The sequence below is a fragment of the Haliotis cracherodii genome, unplaced genomic scaffold (assembly GCF_022045235.1).
Source record: "Haliotis cracherodii isolate W230 unplaced genomic scaffold, xgHalCrac1.p SCAF_2, whole genome shotgun sequence".
NCBI lineage: Eukaryota > Metazoa > Mollusca > Gastropoda > Lepetellida > Haliotidae > Haliotis > Haliotis cracherodii.
Window position 1 is genome coordinate 20,492,258 of NW_027266275.1, and position 7,746 is coordinate 20,500,003.

Here is a 7,746-nt window from a genome sequence, read left to right on the forward strand (position 1 = left end):
GTTGTCTGTTTGCTCAAACTGTAATGGAAAAGGCGATCTCGGTTTGAAGTCGTTCGTAATTGTGTGTAACGTCGCCATTATTCCTATGATGGTCATATTGTAATTATCATTTTGTTTAAGTCTGGAGAAGAGCCCTTCCTCCGGGCACTGTCACTGACGTCGTGGTTCTCAATCGATTTGTTACTATTATGGATAAGGCGTCGCCCCAAACACCGTTGGTAGGGCCCAAAATTAGCAAACCTTGTCACAAAAAAACTTAACTTCTGAATTTGAAACCTGTCTATTTGACTGTTTAAACGCGTATCACAGCATCTGTATCAACATAAAGTTCCACACTTCGGATGCGAGAGTATTTATTGTACGCGAATGTATTGTATGTCAAATTTATATATACTTCTGACATTAAAGGCCACACGATTTGCCCGTTTCGAAAAAAATATTTCTTTTTCTAACATCCAGTAGGAAATCGATGTCTTCCAGTATATGTACAGGATACACAGTTTGACACCGGTACGTCACAAAGCTACACCGCCCCATGCACCAAGTATCCGCCATTCAGTAATCACAGGGCAGTCAAATAATTGCCTAGTTTATTTCTTGCTAGACTTAAGGTAGAGAATGACATTTTTCTTGGTTGTATAGTTTCTTTATAACCTGCGAGCATATTCCATAACTATTTACGTGGTTTTTTTCTTTAAAAAATGTCTATTTAAATAAATACGTGGTCTCATGGACCGTTTGTGTTCGGGCAAAGGTTTTGATGGGCCAGGATACAGGCAAGAACCTGATTGGTTGCTTCCGGATCGCGCCACGGGAAATAGTCGCGTGATCCGGATTGTCTTTCTCCCAGCCGTGACGCGTCACCAGTCGGTGCAAGTCACGGCTGCTGCGCGAGGTCGTGGGTGTTTAGTAAAGTCAAGGTCGCGCTGAGGTCGTGTAGATATGTTCAGAACATGCTGATACACGTTGTCGAATATTTACGTTCACAGGAAAAATTATGTACCTTATTATCTTATCCAAACTTGCGTAGTTGAGATGTTCATGACACGTCTGGACATATCGTTCCATCACGAATAAATGTGTTGTAACGCACTTTTTATTTTTGTTATATTTTGGTGTTTGTCATTTCCTATGTATCGACATACGTGTTTATTTAGATAGATACGTACTGATTAAATGTTCTGACTTTGAAACTCATCCTCGGTTATCCAGTGTACTACCTCTCGTCTATTACTACCCACTCGCCATTCTCGTATCACCCATTTTATCAAAGGATTTCTCACACCAGTGAGGTGGAAATCCACAAGCAATCAAAATGGGTCTTCTGGTCCCAGGTTTTTACGGCTTCCTATGAGCGTACCCTCGATATGTTTACTCGAGTGTCAGAGCTGTATACTTTCTGCTGGGAAAAATGTTTTCTCGAGTATTAAGGGGAGGTGAATCCTCATGCTACAAAGACGGCGTCCCAACTGGAGACCCTAAGCAACAAGACGACTCGACCACCCGTGATGTCCGTGCATGTTTTGAATCATATAAGAACTATTTTTTCATGTCATTCAAACCGATACACCGATCAAAGCTGTTGTGGCGAAGGAAACCAGTGTATTTATTATAATAGAATAGATATATTATACGCTGGAAAATCGAGGATGTGTGAACGAACTTGCATCTTTCCGCCGTCGGGCACTTTAAAAGTCATAAAGGAAATTACAGGGACGCTTGCCTAGATGGTCTGGTGTCAGTCTTTATTGAAAGTCTCGACATTATGATTAATGTCTTCAGGAAATGGGACGAATCCTGTATGTTTGTTCGTTGTTTAACGTTGCACTCGGCAATATTCCAGCTATATGACGGCGGTCTGTATATAATCGAGTTTGGACCAGACAATCCAGCGATTGATGTCATGAGCATCGATCCACGTAATTGGGATATAATAACATGCATCAACCAAGTCGGCGAGCTTGGCCGTTAGTCGAGACTTATGCATGCGTAGTCGCCTCTTACGGAAAGCATTGGTTGCTGAAGAACCTTTCTAACCGAGATCTTCACCATGTTCACGGGACGATTAGGGTGATCATCTATCGTAAGATTGGTCGATATAAAACAACTAGTGCAGGGAGATAAGTACAGTGTTGAGGTATAGTAACGGTTACCGGGTAGTTGGGCCCGTGAACATTCGGGGTAGAATAGGTCTTCAACGACCCATTCTTTCCGTTAAAGGCGACTATGCTTGTCGTAAGAGGCGACTAACGGGATCGGGTGGTCATTCACTGACTTGGTTGATGCATGTCATCAATTCCAATTGTGTGGATCTATGTTCATGATGTCAATGACTGGATTGTCTGGTCCAGACTCGATTAGGAGAAGACCGCCGTCATATAACTGGAACATTGTCTTTTGCGGTGTTGAACAACAAACAAACAAACAAAACCGGGTATTTGAGAACTAGTCGAGTATGATGAGTATTCGAGTAGAGTTATCTCCCTTGTCCTTTTGTATTATCCCCCTTTCTTATCAGTCATGGCGCATAACTACGCGAAAGTGTAACAGAAACTAAAAGCACAATGTTCTCTATTCAACTATTTTTCAAGGATGGCACTACCTCTACAGTGAGGAACTGCCTGACACTGACACATTCGAACCTACAGCACTCAGGTCTATTTGCGTCCTCGTCAATCAAGTCTGCTTGGCTTTACAACAAAGGTAGATTCTACTGGCTTTATAAAGTTGAATATATTTCAAATTTGTATTAAATAAGTTATCATTTACTATTAACTGTGAAGTAAAAGTATATTAAACATAAAGTGAAATTGATCGTTGAAGAATGGAAGACACAAAAAAACATAATTCCTAATAATGTTAAAGGTACAATGTCATGTTTGAAATTCCACAAATTGCATTTTCTGATAATTAGGAATTTCGATAAAAAAAACCCACCCCAGCAACACTTGTCTATTTAAAATGAGGATTTTGTTTATGTTTTATTCAGCACCAAACATGAGGATAAATTGTGCTAGTAAATACGATACTGCAGTAAACTGCGATTACTTGTGCAAAATATTCCGAGGGCCTCGAAACAACCAAAAGGTTTTGAGCGCTTGCTTGCTGCGCAAAATCGGGCAAATCACTTATTGGCGGGCGACGAGTAATTACTAATGAGATTTTGGTTCACATTTCAGCCTTTTAAACGCGACTATTCCTAGACTTAAGAGCAAGTCATAACGTCAAAACATCAACCACTGGTTTGTTTGCCACTCTATTATTTAGAGATTACTGTGTTTACAGCGGCGTTAAGCAACATTTTATTGTCGAAAGTGGAAACTATTAAATGATTACTGATGAAATATTTTTTTATCACAAGTTAATTTCTAATGTCTATTTGAGTTACCATGTCAATGATCGGCAGTTTAAAAAATAAACGTAATTGAATTACAACCTACTCCATGTGATCAGCACTAAACTTGAGTTGTCCTTGCCAATGATATCGACACGCAATGAGGGAGAACGCCTATTCGTGCAATGTCTCGTTGGTATTCAGTCTCCAAGAGTAACGTGAGTGAGGTTTTACGCCGCTTTTAGCAATATTCCAGCAATATCACGGCGGGGGACACCAGAAACGGGCTTCACACATTGTACCCATGTCGAGAATCGAACCCGGGTCTTCGGCATGACGAGCTAACGCTTTAACCACGAGGCTACCCGACCGCCCTCAAGAGTAACGGTTGTTCGTCGAACAAAATCATCTAAACTTTTTTGAAACACGATTTGGCCAGTGAGCCTTTAGTGCGCCACTGCAGAAATATGATCTCAAAGCAGGGAGTCTATATAAAGGTCTTGGTTAGGTCACAGTGACCTAGCATGGAATGTGAACTTTGTTGATTCTTTATATATGTAGATTGAACAACATTTGTCTTTATCGACCATGTATTTTATTGGATCAATGGACGCTGTTCCTGGCGGGGCATTCAAGATGCTATATAAGGTGTAGACGCTTGACAACGGTGTTAGAGATGATCATCCTGCGGAGGAGCTGCTTGTGAACCTCTCTAATGAGCTGCTCGTCATCCCGCGGACCGCGCGTTGGTTCAAGTGACGCACCGCTCAATCTTGTTGATTGCCTACACCCACATTGTAGTGTTGTTTGTTGTTCAACGCCGCGCTTAGCAATATTCAAGCTATATGCCCGCGGCCTGTAAATAATCGAGTCAAGGCCAAAGAGACCTGTGATTGATATTGTGAAGAACGACCTACGCCGTCGGGGTACGATGACAGCGAACAACCAAGTCACCAAGCCTTACAGCCCTATCCATGTGGTCGCCTCTTTCGGGGACCCAGTTTGTTTTGTGTTAAAATAAATACATAGTTTGATGGTGCTAAGTAAATAAAGAGTTTGTTCGGGGACACAGCTAGGGAAATACAGATTTTAGGAATTGAATTGAACTAAATTGCATGACAACAAAGTTAGAATTAAATATTCTAGTGTCAAGGGCTGGGACGAGTCCACATTTACTACCCGGGTACCCACTCCCATATTACCCGACATTATAGCTAAAATGGATAGAATTATCATAAAAACGCCCGCATGTTATCAGAAATGAGCGGGCCACTGTAACTTGATAATGCCCTCATATTACTTGACGACGGGCCATTATCACGCCCGTTGTTAGGTGACGTCATAGGATAGGGATAGGTGACGTAACGTTCAATAGTGACGTCATCTGGTTTATTCTATGACGTTTCCATATTTGTAAAAGTGGGTCAGTGACATTCGTGTTGATTGCAGTAAATGTTGCAAAATAGACATTGTTGTTTCTTTTTATTTGATAACAAATTCCATCCATTTTAGCTATAATAACGGTAACGCTATTTTTCAGGGCATTATCATTTGCAGAAGCCCTCGGTCTTTTCAACTGCCCTCCTTCGTCGGGCAGTTAATGGAAGACCTCGGGCTTCTGCAAATGATAATGCCCTGAAAAATAGCGTTACCCTTATACTACCCGGGTACCCACTGTAGGTCTCAAGAGATACAAAATGCCGATTGGGAATTTCTTTACCACAACACTTGCAAAACGTATTTAGATACATGTATCATACACTGACGTTGACTTAAGTTATATCTTTATTCAACCATGTGAAAAGTCAGAAGGAATGGGTGCATAGTCAGAAAGAAATGCGAACATTAGTGACTTGTAGGGTAACCATAGAGTTCTAGATGGTTTTTGCCATTAAACTATCTATCACATGACTAACCTCGGGTCTGGGTAGTCCTGTGGGTATCCGCGTCCTACTCAGTACCCACCCGACCCGGGTACCCGAGTTACCCGTCCCAGCCCTAGGTCACTAGTGTCAGTGTCAGAACAGTGTACACTCCCGGACAGCGGGGGGGGGGGGGGGGGGGGGGGGGGGGGTCAGGGGAGCGTGGAGAGGGGCTGCCTGCCTGGGGAGACAGTGAAATATGAAACCCTGAATGTAACTCTTTCCTCCACCAGATGACATGTTGCTATGGAAACACACCTCTGTGTAGATCCGCGTATAAACGCACAAATCAATTGTTATAAATAAAAGAGTCAATAATAACTTCACAGACTGCTTATTTCATCATTGATAAAATCAATGTAGGAAATTATATGAAAACAGTGACGCAATAATGCAACACAAGGCCCGCCCAGACTATCATCAGCCAATCGGGAAACAGTATTCCGTTAGTGGGCGTGTTCAATGCACTTGCAATCTATTTTGAGATAAATATGGTATTTTATTACTAAATACACAATAAATAACAATTTGCACTTGTAACTGTAACAACTTTCAGCAAACGTCTTTTACTATATTTATGAATTCTTCGGCTTTTAAGTTTCAGATTCGTCAGAACTAATACAGGATCGATAATTCTGAATGGTTGCATTTTCACTGTTATTTCTGATGCATTTACGATATCTGTGAGAGAAGACATATGTATGTAAGCATGCTTGGCTTGGTTTAGTCTGTCTAACAGACCCTGATACAAATATATCAAATACAGCCCATGCAAGTCTTTAATGTTTGGCAAGCCTAGATTTCTGCAGTACCTGAAAATTCAGAGTCTCTGGGCTCCTTTTTATTAATTTTTTTAAAGATAATTTAACAACTTTATTTTCTGTACGATATGTTCATTTCAGAGACTAGATGTTAGTCTAGCCTTGGTTCTCGGGTCGCTAACGTTCAGACTGTTTGCAGTGATACATTTTAGGAACACTAAAATGGTCAGTTGGAACACTGCCCACGTGACTAAAAACCCCAGAATGCATGCGCTCTAACACCGTAACAAGATCCCCATTATGGTTTTGCAAGTTTTAAACGGTGGAAACAGTTCCAAAAACAGGCATAAGTTAAATATTGTGCATGTCAATGTTTAAGGGAATCGATAGTATATACTGACAAATGTGTGCGCCATACAGGAATTCTCGCGTTCACAGCACGATTCGTTAAGGGAACGGGTCACGCCATGCATGCACAAACATGGACGATCAACGCCAGGGTCGATGATATTAGTTAGTTTAGTTTACCCAGGAAACATATTTATCAATTTCTGTCATATATTACACATGCTATTATCGTATGGAACTGTGATGCGAGTTTTGTATGACCTAAATACATCCAAACATATTCTTAAACCACTCGTTTTGAATATAAATATGCAGTTATGTTATCAGATAATGTTGGTTAGTTGGTTGGTTTGTTGTTTAACGCCGCACTCAGCAATATTCCAGCTATATGACGGCGGTCTGTAAATAATCGAGTCTGGACCAGACATTCCAGTGACTGACATCATGAGGATCGATCCACGCTCGTGGGATCGATGACATGCATCAAACCAAGTCATCGAGCCTGACCACCCGACCCCGCCAGACCCCTCTTACGACAAGAATAGTCGCCTTTTACGGCAAGCATGGGTTGCTGAAGACCTATTCTAACCAGGATCTTCACGGGGCTATCAGATAATGTAGTTATGTTACTGAAAACAACAAGACAGCGCTGACACAACACTCCGCCATTTAACTCGCCATTTTGTTTTATCCGAGACCATAAAATAGAAAAAAATAAATTATTTTATGGTCTCTGGTTTCATGTATTCTCCAGCTCTGAGATGTAAGAGACTGAAAACAATTTATCTATCAAAAACACGTACATAAAATAATTAAATCGAGAGATGCAGAGCAGCTTTCAATCAGACCCTTTGGCAATAAAAATGCAATGGCATGATGAAATTGTAAAGTGATTTTGCTCAACACAAAATCTCGCGAGAATGGTCTCTCTCACGCCCGCGCAAAACTGCGCGCCCAAACGTTTGACTGCGATTGCTCTGTTATGTGGAGTTTATCTTACTCATATGTCCGCTTTACTATCATTAAACATTCTGTCTACAGATTGACTTCGTATATAAATATAATACACATTAACGTAATACGTTCATTGTTACAGTGAGGCATTTACGTTCAGCTATTTTAGTATCTATTTAGTTTCTTATAATTACAAAGTGTACCCTTATCTGATACATTTACCCTCTTTATCAGGTTTGTTGACAAATTTTGCCATTTCGTAACACACGCAAGAATACATGAGTACAACATTGTGTCTACAGATTGATTTCGTATTTAAATATAAAACACATTAACGTATCACGTTCATTGTTACAGAATGAGGCAATTACGTTCAGTTATTATAGTATATTTAAGAAATGAAAATCCTAATGCCGAATGAAAAGGA